The following is a 12769-nucleotide window of genomic DNA, read 5'->3' as shown; positions in this document are numbered from 1 at the left end:
ATGGAAATACCTCAAAAATAGTGAGATAAACTCTCAATAACAATGACTCAAAAGTTTTTGAGGGTGCTGAATTCATAAACTTAGTCACAAAATAAATGAAGATTTGATATCTCAAAGGTTTTTTGAGAGTGTTGAATCAATAAACTTAGTCACCAAACAAAACAAGATTTGACCACAAATTTTTTCACCAAAATCTAACCAGAAATAAGCTAAAATACCAAAAAAAAAAAAATCACACTTAAAAAACTACTCCATTATCATTTACATATGAATCGCAGGCCCACCAAAAGAATCATATATCTGGTAAAGAGGGTTTTTTAATGCCCAAAAAATCACACTTAAAAAAGTGGCACTTAAAAAACTACTCCATTATCATTTACATATGAATTGCGGGCCCACCAAAAGAATCATATATTTGGTAAAGATGGTTTTTGCAGGTGGATAAACACGAAAGCGGGAAAGTACAAAAATCGCTCTTAAAAGACTACTCCATTGTCATTTACATATGAATTGCAGGCCCACCGAAGGAATCATATATTTGTTAAACACAGGTCCATTGAATGCTTAAATTGTACGCGATCAGTGGTATCTGGTCAGTGGTAGTATTGGACCCACAGTTACAAGCAGATTTCCTAGAACTTCTTGCTTCCACATTTAAATCACCCGATCGGTGGTATCTGGTCAGTGGAATACTGGAGCGGCAGTTGCGATGAGATTTCATGTAACCTACGGATTGGCGGTATCTGGTCAGTGCAATACTACATCCTTAATCATGAGCAGATTTCCAGGAATTTCTTGCTTCCGCAGTCAAATTACTAGACCGATGGTATCTGGTCGCTGGCAATACTGTAACAGTTTAGAAGATTTCCAGGGACTTGATGCAGGAGCATCTAGCTCAACATTATCATTGTATTCCTGTAGAAATAGGGGGGTCTTGTGTTTCAAGGAAGTTGGTTTCCTAAAGCATTGAATTAATGTAATTATTAATGTTTTGAGTGGTTTTAATAGGAATAGGAATTAATTGAATATTATGAGGTATAATTGTAAATGTTCTCGAATATAGGGGAACATGAGAGATTTAGGATAGTTGAGTGATGAGAGGATTGAGAATTGATTGTAAATCCTAGATTAGGAGTTAGTTCATGATTTTGTGGATTTGAAAGAGCTTTTAGGGATTTGGTTGAGGAGTTCATGGATATAAACCAGAAATTGGTTTTAGAATCCTTTGTATAAATGTTAGCCTAAAAGGCAAAGACAAGGGTTAGAAATAGAGAGGTTGGAGAGGTTAGATAGATAGATAGATAACCAATTGAAGTGTTTTGTAAGCCTAGGGGTAGATGGTGAACAGAGGCCATTAAATTAGAGGATCAGGCCTGCATGAGACACTGAAAGTCTCATCCTGTAATCATTGTGTATATTTATAAATACAGGCGTTAGTTTTGACCCTGGATAAGTGTGTTTCGAGTGTTGAAATTATTGTGAATTGGAATCTGTAATAGGTGTATGCAGGTAGAGTCAAGGCTAAACATAGAGAGGAGAACGACTCAGAAGGATCATAATGGATCATTGGATCCATAGAGGGATCAATGCCAAAGCTAAGGAGGAAGAGTGCGCAGGAAAATAGCAGCAGGACGAAACCTTTAAAGAAGAGAAAACTGAAGACTTAGCATAAATTCTAAGTAAAGGGAACGAGCGGAGGAGCAAAGATTGATGCTCAGGAATCGTTAGATCTGGGGAGATCAACGGCTGAGATCGAATCGGAAAGGCGAAATACCGTATCGGGAAGGTTATTATACAATTTAAGTTTCGTAATCAAAAAACCCAATTACACTAAGAAACAGTGAAAAACACAGTCGGAATCAAGTGCCGGACTTGAAATATTATGAAGGTTGGCCTAAACCCTTATCGGGTCCGAAAGTTTGATTGGATCGACAATTTATAGATGAAGGGTTTCGACCATAGAGGGGAGGGATAGCAATAATGCAGTGGATCCTAGACCGTCGGATCGAGAGTCCAGATCGACGGCCCAGATCTAATCGTTAATCGCATTATTGGCGGTTTCATGAGGCAGAGGTCAGACAATGTATACGTGATATGTCGATAGTGATAAGCCGATCGGTGATCGGAGATCGGCATGATCACTTATCGGAGTTCGGAGGATTGACGCAGCGGGTGGTTAATAGAGAAGGCGGACCCGACGACTTTATAGTGCCAATTATTTAATATTTGAAATCCGTTAACCGTGTTCGGAGCAGGATTTCAATGTAATTCCATGTATTGTGTAACATGACATGCGACAGTGCGATAGATGATTGCAATGAGGTTAAGCCTCGAAAACTGTGCAAAAGCCATACAGAAGGGCAGAAAAAAGGTATGTTTGGGAGTGTTTTCCTTTGTAAAGGGTTTTATAAGGAATTAGCGCCGAATGAAGGTTTTGCGAGTTAAATACATATGTTATCCAAGGTTGGAAAAGGGAAAGGTTGCATATGTATAGTTTAAGGGTTTATAACGTTATATAAAGGTTCTAAAGAGTTAATGAATCTTGATAGAAAGGAGAAAGGGTTATTGAGGGAATGTCCTGATAGAGGGTTTAAAGCGAGGTGATTATGTTCTTATATAAAGGAACTGATAAAATGGCCTTAACCATCAACTTTAATGTAGTTTAGACCTGGTAGGTCATGATCATTCCTGGGAAGGTGATTTATGCGTAAGATGATATGCATACTGTGGGTGAAGCAGGGGTAACCTTGCGTCATTTTGGTATCAGAGAAGAATTATAAATGAACCATTTGGTATAAGGTGAACAAAGAAATTATGTATGAAAGTTTCTTTGAAGGAATTTAGAACAGGGATATTTGGAAGTATGTGTATGCGGGCAAGGGAGATCAGATTCTAATGTGACAGCGAAGCAACCAGAGTATAGCTGGGAGAATGAGAAGAACAGTTAAGTTCTTAGAGGCAGGTAAGGCCGAATTAAGAAGAGATTTTAGGAATATAAAGAATCTACAGCGATGTTTGGAGAATGGAGATTCACTTGGATGTGAAGGGTGAATGGAGACTACTTATGAAATCATACAGGTATTGTTTTATTTAACTCTGATTTGAGTTTTTTTGGATAAAGAAATAGAATGAAGATTGATGGTTGCAGCTAATGAAGTATCTTAGCAGAAGGAGATCAAGCCTTAAGAAGCAATAATGGAAGGAATTGTTAAGGATTTCTGAGTGGAAGAAAACTCAGCAAAGGAGAAATTGTTGCTGATAGTTGATCTTTACCAAGATAAAACCAGAGGATTGGAAGAAAGAATCAGATTCTAAATCTGATTGATAGTAGCTGAATATTGAGAATTTGTACAGTGGAAGCATAAGATCTGCTGAAACAGATTTGCAGAAATAGTGAGATCCTAAAAGTAGGTGAAGGTATGCAAATTTGTCTAATGATTAGCAGATATTGAATTAGTGAAATTTTATAGTAGGATTACAGTAGTTAAACTGTAAGAGGGATGTTTGTAAGTTTTTGGAGTAATAGAGTTTGAAGATACAACTGAAGGCTAGTAGACAAGACAGTCCATTCAAAAGTGCACGTGAATGGGAGGATAAGGTCAGACAGAGATCTTGAAGGTAAGATGATATGGTTTATTTGGATTTGAAGATTGAAAAGTTGTAGTCTTTGCATTGATGCAGAAGTATTAATGCAACTCCCAAAAGGCAATTCCACAAAGGATGTGGTTAGAATTACTAAGAGATAAAGGACGCTGGTAAGAGTTCTAAGTGAAAGCAAAATGTGGCAGAACCTTGAGGAATTCCAACATATATTGGATAAAGAGGACAATTGTATTCTTAGAAGATGCAGATGAGTTGAAGCCCAGGAAGAGCAAAGAGAAGTGCTCAAAGGATGTTCCAGAGATAGAGAACCAATTGCTTGCCAAAAGACTAAGTGAGGAGAGCTTGGTGAGGTAAGTGGCAGCAGGGAGGACTTGCTGTGGAAGAGGCTTTAGTGCAACTCATAGTGAAGTGAGTGAGGAACTCATAGAGATGGAGAGGATGATGGCTAGTGACAGTCATAACATAGGTTCTTAAAGAAACCATATTCAAGGACAGAAGGAAGGAGATGCCAAGGCAAATGGCATACAAAGACAGTTAAGCAAAGAGGAATATGAGAGGGAGAAGGCTCAGATAGTAGTTCAGCTTGAAGTGTTAATGGAGATGTTACAAAGCAATGAAGCAGACTAGAAACATGGTTATGTCATGAGAAAGAAAGTGAAGTGGCAAAGGCTACAAGAGAAGAGGAATCAGCAGGTGAATATGCAGTTAATAAAGGAGCTGAGGGAACTTGAACAGATTTTAGATGCCAAATTGGAGACAGAGAAACTCGAAAGAGTTGAGCTACAACAAAAGGGAGATGCTGAAGAAGATGTTGAAGTTTTGATATGTGAACCAGAACATGGACCATTACTTTTTGAAAGTGATGAAGAGCCAGAGGAGTTGAATCATATGAATGATTCAGAGCAGCCAAAAGACTTGATGACTGAAGCATCAAATGAGACCGTAAGGACTTGTGATTTTAAAACTGATAATTTGTGTATGGTTGCAGGTTTGGAAGAAAATAGGCAGTCTTTTAAAGCTGTCAAAAACATGAAAGAATACCTTCCAGACAATGAAAGTTTTGAAGAAGAATATGACAAGGAGACTGGAAAGAAACAGTTCGCTACAGTGAACAAGTGCAGAGAGGCATCATTAAAACAGATGGTGTTGGAGTGAGACTTGTTGACAGTCTCAAGAGTTCTTTGAGTTTGAATCAGCATATTGATGTGCTGACAGAGGAGTTAAAGGAGAGACCAGAGCAACATACTGAAAGGTTGCCAGAAGAAGAAGAAGAGGTACAAAGGCCTTATATTTTTTATTTTAATGTTTGTTTTGTAATTGAAGATGTTGGTGTAGAAGCTGGAACATATTTGGCACAGGTGGACAGCCAAATGAAAGAAGAAAAGGAAGAACATCTACTGAAGGATGTCAAGAAAGACTTGGCAGAGGAAGAAGGACCATGTGATGATGGATCAATAGCAAATGAAGAAATGGGAGATTGTGTAAAATTTCCAAAGTTCACTCCAAGTAAAATCATTGAGTTATATAGAGAGTTAGACTTTCAAAGGAGGAAGTTGGAAGAGCAGAGGATAAATGTTCAGGATAAATTGCTAAAGAAGGATGACAAAGAAGTTGTCATAAATAATAATCAAGAAGAAGTTGACAGGTGCAGAAAACAGAAGCAGGAAATTGTTCTGAAAGACAATATAGTAGCAGCAGAAAAGGTGCAAGATAACAGTAAAGAAGAGGGTAAGGATGAAAGGGAGGCGATTAGGATAAGTGAAGAACAAGCAAGAATGAGAGTTCAGCAATCAAGAGTTGAAGACAGTCAACAAACTGAGGATATATTGGACAGAGAGATTGAACTAATAAGAAGGTTAATGATGAAAGTGTCTCAGAAGAAGATAACAACAAGAAAGGAGAGGAGTGACAACAAGAGGAAGACAATAGAAAACTATGAAAGCAAAGCACGTGGAGCATTGCAGCATAAGGTATGGAGACATGGAGAACAACAGCAGACAACAGCAGCAATGGAACAATTGACAAGCAAAGACAGATTACAAAATAAAGTCTGGGATCCAGGAGGAAACAATTATCCAGACTTATGACTAGGTGGTCATAAATTTTCTTACATGGGGAGTCTGATGTAGGAGCATCCAGCTCAACATTATCATTGTATTCTAGTAGAAATAGGGGGGTCTTGTGTTTCAAGGAAGTTGGTTTCCTAAAGCATTGAATTAATGTAATTATTAATGTTTTGAGTGATTTTAATAAGAATAGAAATTAATTGAATATTGTGAGGTATAATTGTAAATGTTCTTGAATATAGGAGAACATGAGAGATTTAGGATAGTTAAGTGATGAGAGGATTGAGAATTGATTGTAAATCCTAGATTAGGAGTCAGTTCATGATTTTGTGGATTTGAAAGAGATTTTAGGGATTTGGTTGAGGATGTTAAACACACATGGGTAGCAAAGGAATTTGAAGGATAAAACATGAGAATCAATTTTTAACAAGTGATATACATTTATAGTACATATTGTGACCATTGGGTTCCACATCCCAAGGTCTCTTGGACTCCTTTTGTCTATTCAGCTTCCACACTAACCCATTGAGGATTAGGTGTCCAACATTCCCCCCCTTAATCCGAAGGGTTATGTATGAGTCCAAGAAGAGAGCTGTAATACAAAATGTGCAAAAATGCATGGCAGCACTAGGCTGAATGTGCTCTTTGAAATGTTGGTATAAAGGACAGTGGTTTAAGGATGACCACCAACACTAGAATGCTTAGTGAAATTCCCGGAACTCTTCCAAAACTGGCAAGAAGCTGAAGTCTTCTGCTAGAGGAAGTGCTCTTATTGTTCTGAAGAGGGAAACCTTCAACCATGAAAAGGAGGTCTCACCCCACATAAAAGGGAGAACTTCAACCTGAAAAGGGAAGTCTCAACCTGTGATGGTTTAAGGATGACCAAAAACTCTGGAATGCTTAATGAAATTCCTGGAACTCTTCCAAAACTCGCAAGAAGATGAAGTCTTTTGCTAAAGGAAGTGTTCTCAATTTTGTTCCTGGAATTCTTCTGAAACTGGCAAGAAGCTGAAGTCTTCTGCTAGAGGAAGTGTCCCAGATTACCAACTGAAAAAGGCATGTTCAGGGGCATCTTTGTCTTTGGCTACAACTCTGAAACTGATGTGACAGGTTGTGGCTCAGACTCGCTTGATGTGGCTTTGAAGCTTGTAGATGACCATCATTCCCCCCCTTGTCAAATACAAGGTGAGATGATGGAGAAAACTCAACTGCAAGACTGTTCAATACTCTAGAACAAGTTCTAACATGTGATTGGAATATCTTCTTGGCTGTTGATGCCCATTGCCAAGAAGCGATCCATCCAAGATGAATTTTTGTTCTTGCAGGAGGTTTTTTTTGAAGCATTTGTTTGAAGAATGACTGGTTTTATGACAGTGCTTACATGGATGAAGATCAAAACAGTGATCTTTCAGATGGCCAACTCGGTCACAGTGTTGGAATTTGACAATCTGTTGTTGTTGTTGTGGAAGAGGAGCAGAATCTAGAACAGTTGGAGGTGAACTTTCATGAAGAGCAGGTGAATTGTCATGAATGGATCCAGCACTATGAAACTGAATGGGCTTTGAGTAGTCTGGAATATGAAAGGACAAGTCCTTGTCATATCCAAGACCAGTTCTATGGTTGTTGTGGACAAGCTGTTCCCAAGTTCTGATGATGGGCTTAGGAAGTGCAGACTGAATTTCTGCATCTGCATGTACAACTACTGCTTTATTGGGTAATAAATCTGAACCAACTGTAACATTATTGACTTGCTTCTGATGGGTTATAGTCTCAATGTTCTGAACAAAAGCATGTTCAGAATGACTCCTCTGTTTTAGTTCTTCTTGCTGTAGCTGAGATTCGAGCTGCAAAAAATCAATTTTCTCTTGTGCATTTTGTAGACAGACCTGAATGTTTGTGAGAGAAACTTTGCTGACTTTTAATGTATCATGAGTAGTAGATAATATGAGAGTTTTGAGGAACTCTAATACTTCATTGATTCTGGCCATTTTTTTTTTTAATGTCAGATTTACACCTTAAAAACTGATCACAACTACTACTCAATGCAAAAAAGTACCCACTCACAGTACGCAGCAATATCCTTTATAAATGTCAGCAAATGATCAGTGTGCAACCAGCAAGCACCAATTACAATCCATTACATAAAAAATAAGAGTTTATACATGACCAGCATTATGTTCTAACAATACAACTGATAAAAATTTTCTCCATAAAAGATTACAATCAGCCCACCAAACTCTTTATGCAGCAGTCGAATCAAGGAATCAATGCACTATAATGTAGACAGAAACTATAATGAGTTTTAAATACAATGCCACACTGGGGCAGTAGCAACTGCAAACTTGCTTGGATCCTTCAAATACTAGAAAGAGTTGTCACAGTAGAAATACCAGCAGTAAATTTCTTTATTAGATCATCCTCTGTGAGATCAAGAACTTTAGGATCAAATACCAATCCATTGTTGTATACAGACTGCACAATTCACTTGAAGTTCAAATCAGCTTTTTGACCCAAAATTATCAGCTTCGATAAATGCTACGATATCACTGCTGACAGAGGGATAAAGAGACCATGCTAGTCTAAAATAATGTGTTTAACTCAGCCACTTCTTCCAGCTCAGGTACTCCCTTGATTCAGCCAAGAAAGAGTCCACGCAGAGGTATATTTACTCCAGCAAATCAACTGTAGTATGAGTCTGTCACCCACACGGTGAATAGAGGAGTATTGTGATGTCAATACAGAGGGAACTCAGCTTTTGAATCTCCCACAGTCCCACACACAAGCCGGGTGATTAATACGCAGCCCAGGGAATTAACTCAACGCAACATCATGGAATGAGTACTTGTCCTAAATCAAGAAAGAGCTCATATTAAACCAGAAAACATCTTCGACTTCAAAAAATTTGCAAGAAAATAATACTTCACCCTGATAAATACAAACACCTTATAATAGTTTTACCCTAATCTGCAAAGACACGCAACAACACACAATGAACCCAATTTTAAACCACAAGAAATCTTTTTCATCGACGTGGCTGATTCCACAACACTCATTTCATCTTATTCGTCTACATTTTTATCTCTGCGGGAGTAACATTTTTGATCCACGTCTTCTTCATTTGTCAGCTCCTTCAAAATGAGAACTTATCGTTTCCACTATTTTGGGTTTCCGCTACTGCTCAAACGTTGTTTTGTAGTGTCGATCACAACATCCCTTCTGTTTCTGTTCTTTCTTTTCTGGTAATTTTATTTTATTACATATGATCAGATATCTCATTAACTCACAAACAAAATTTACAATACAGAGATAGAGGAACCTGGGATTATCTTCAGCAAGGAGGCTCTGATATATCATCCATACAAATAAGATATTCCAGCAAGGCACTCTTCAAAAGCATAGGCTCCAAATATTTGCGTACTCATCTTCCTTTTTCCATAGTGAATGTACATTGTTTTCTTGACAAGTAGCTAATGGTATTTTACCAACGGCGCCACTGCCCAGCGAATGATGGCAATGATTTACACATTCACTAGTATGAGAAGCCAGAAATGAGAAAGCAGCGTAAGATGGGCCATATCACTTTTGTAGGTCCTTCCATGGATGTAGTTAGAACACGCATTGAATCAATAATTGATGGAAATAGCTGGGTTGGAATCTCTGGCAATACAAATACAAGGTATCCAAAATCATCAGAAAGTTCAAGAAGAGATTGGTCTGTTGGCTCTGGAAATGATAGTTCAGATCATGCCATAAATCGGGGGGCACATCTGATTTTCCGTGCTAAAGTGACAGCATTCTGAATGGTTGGAGCAAAGAAATGTGCTCTACCTATGTTTACAAATATAATAAAATCTGTGACATTGAAGTTCTAGATTTTATGGTATTTGAAGAGCAAAAACCTGCCCGAGTTTGGTAGAAAAGGCATTTCACATGTTGGAGGTAGGCTCGTTGAACTTCCTTCACTTAACAGAGAATAAACATGAAATTAAGGTCAACTAAATCGACTGAGGAGATGTATTCCATAACGATATTTACATGAGTAGAACGTTCTCTAAAAATGAGTACTTTATGGTCCACCTAGGATAGCATTTTCAAGATCTTCCCTACTCAATGCATAGCTGAACTCTCTTTCAATATCTCTCTCAATATTTCCATGTACACTCTTTAAATACCCAATATAAAGGTTTGTAATGTCCAGAGAAAGCTGAGCATGGTTTCTGGATATGCCAAACCGCACGACCTTCTTTGCTCGGTGACAGTCAGAAGAGAGTTCAACCTTGGAAAACCAGCCGCTTCGGGGTTGGCTTCAATTTTGTCTATCACTTTACCAGTGTTCAATACCAGCATTCAATATACCAATGTTCAGCGCTTACTTAAAAACTCATATGTGAGAGGGCGCAGTCTAGATAGAAGGCATAGTCTTGACAGAAAATGCATATATGACACTGCCACAGAAGGTGCAGACTTGATAGAGAAACGGTCAAAAGTAGTGGAAGTAGAATAAGTTATAGTAGATGTGCATGAATTTCGATTAGGCACAACAGAGATATAATCTAAGGAATCGACAGAGTAAAAGCATCAAATTTCTGACTGTCAGTGAATTAATGGAGTGTTATGGACAGTGAATAGAAATGTCATAATTGATATGCACATAGAGGCCACAAAACAAATGACTCAAATTTGAAAAGGGGCAGGAGATCGCCCGCTCTGATACCATGTTAAACACACATGGGTAGCAAAGGAATTTGAAGGATAACACATGAGAATCAATTTTTATTAACAAGTGATATACATTTATAGTACATATTGTGACCGTTGGGTTTCACATCCCAAGGTCTCTTGGACTCCTCTTCTCTATTCGGATTCCACACTAACCCATTGAGGATTAGGTGTCCAACAGAGGTGTTCATGGATCTAAACCAGAAATTGGCTTTAGAATCCTTTGTATAAATGTAAGCCTAAAAGGCAAAGACAGGGGTTAGAAATAGAGAGGTTGGAGAGGTTAGATAGGTAGATAGATAACCAATTGAAGTGTTTTGTAATCCTAGGGGTAGATGGTGAACAGAGGCCATTAAATTAGAGGATCAGGCCTACATGAGAGATTGAGAGTCTCATCCTATAATCATTGTGTATATTTATAAATACAGGGGTTAGTTTCGACCCTGGATAAGTGTGTTTCGAGTGTTGAAATTATTGTGAATTGGAATTCTGTAATAGGTGTATGCAGGCAGAGTCGAGGCTAAACACAGAGAGGAGAACGACTAAGAAGGATCATAATGGATCATTGGATCCATAGAGGGATCAATGCCAAAGCTAAGGAGGAAGAGTGTGCAGCAAAATAGCAGCAGGATGAAACCTTTAAAGAAGAGCAAACTGAAGACTTAGCGTAAATTCTAAGTAAAGGGAACGAGCGGAGGAGCGAAGATTGATGCTCAGGAACTGTTAGATCTGGGGAGATCAACGGCTAAGATCTAATCAAAAAGGCGAAATACTGTATCAGGAAGGTTATTATATAGTTTAAGTTTCGTAAGCGAAAAACCCAATTACACTAAGAAATGGTGAAAAACACAATCAGAATCAAGTGCCAGACTTGAAATATTATGAAGGTTGGCCTAAACCCTTAACGGGTCTGGAAGTTTGATCGTATCAGCGATTTATAGATGAAGGGTTTCGACCATAGAGGGGAGCGATAGCAATAATGCGGTGGATCCTGGACCGTCAAATCGAGAGTCCAGATCGATGGCCCAGATCTAATCACTAATTGCATTATCGGCGATTTCATGAGGCAGAGGTCGGACAATTTATATGTGATACACCGATAGCAATAAGCTGATCAGTGTGATCGCTTATCAGAGTTTGGACGATTGACGCAGTGGGAGGTTAACAAAGAAGGCGGACCCAATGACTTTATAGTGGCGATTATATAATATTTGAACTCCGCTAACCGTGTTCGAAGGAGGATTTCAATGTAATTCCATGTATTGTGTAATATGACCTGCGACAGTGTGATAGCCGATTACGATGAGATTAAGTCTCGAAATCTGTGCAGAAGTCGTGCAGAAGGGAGGAAAAAAGGTATGTTTGGGAGCGTTTTCCTTTGTAAAGGGTTTTATAAGGAATTAGCGCCGAATGAAGGTTTTGTGAGTTAAATACATATGTTAGCGAAGGTTGAAAAAAGGAAAGGTTGCATATGTATAGTTTAAGGGTTTATAACATTATATAAAGGTTCTGAAGAGTTAATGAATCTCGATAGAAAGGAGAAAGGGTTATTGAGGGAAAGTCTCGATAGAGGGTTTAAAGTGGGGTGATTATGTTCTTATATAAAGGAACTGATAAAAGGGCCTTAACCATCAACCTTAATGTGGTTTAGACCTGGTAGGTCATGATCATTCCTAGGAAGTGATTTATGCGTAAGATGATATGCATACTGTAGGTGGAGCTGGGGTAATCGTGCATCAAGACTCCTTGCTTCTGCATTCAAATCACGGTACTAGTCCAATACATTATTAAAAACCTAAGGCTAATAAATATGGTTCAAGGTCTATGGTTTGTGAAATGGAAGGAAAGAACTCAAAAATCAACCAGATTTGAGTGTGGTTTTCTATTTGAACCGATTGGCTAAATATTGAAATATAGAGACGCAAAGATTTACAAAGGCGCAGCTTGTGGGCACTTTGCACTTGTTAGATCAGCTAGACGATGAAGATGAAAATTTTGAAGGTAGACACAGACTCAGGTTGGTGATTTATGAACTCTTACTCATGTTGGAGTTGGGGTCAACAATTCTTCTGGTCTTCTATAATGTCTGGGAACTTCGAAGGATGTAGGGTGGAGACAGAGTGTATGCTCGAACCACGATACAACTCCCATACTATTGAAGAATGGAGGAATGCTTTTTCTATTGTTGCAGAGATAAGCAGTTTTGAGCTGAATGGGAATGATGGGTAAGTGCCTTCACCTCTCATTTTTATCCTTAGTTTCAAGTCTCATTGTTGTTCTTAATTTCAAGTCACTAAAATAGAGAGGTACACAATATTATATTTATTTAGGGTTTTCTTATTAGTCATTTTATTGTATATATAATGCAGTAACGAGAGTCA

The sequence above is a fragment of the Pinus tabuliformis genome, chromosome 1_2 (genome assembly GCF_031772625.1).
Source record: "Pinus tabuliformis cultivar Carrire ecotype Pingquan chromosome 1_2, CPIR1, whole genome shotgun sequence".
Taxonomy (NCBI): domain Eukaryota; kingdom Viridiplantae; phylum Streptophyta; class Pinopsida; order Pinales; family Pinaceae; genus Pinus; species Pinus tabuliformis.
This window is presented reverse-complemented; position numbering follows the sequence as displayed.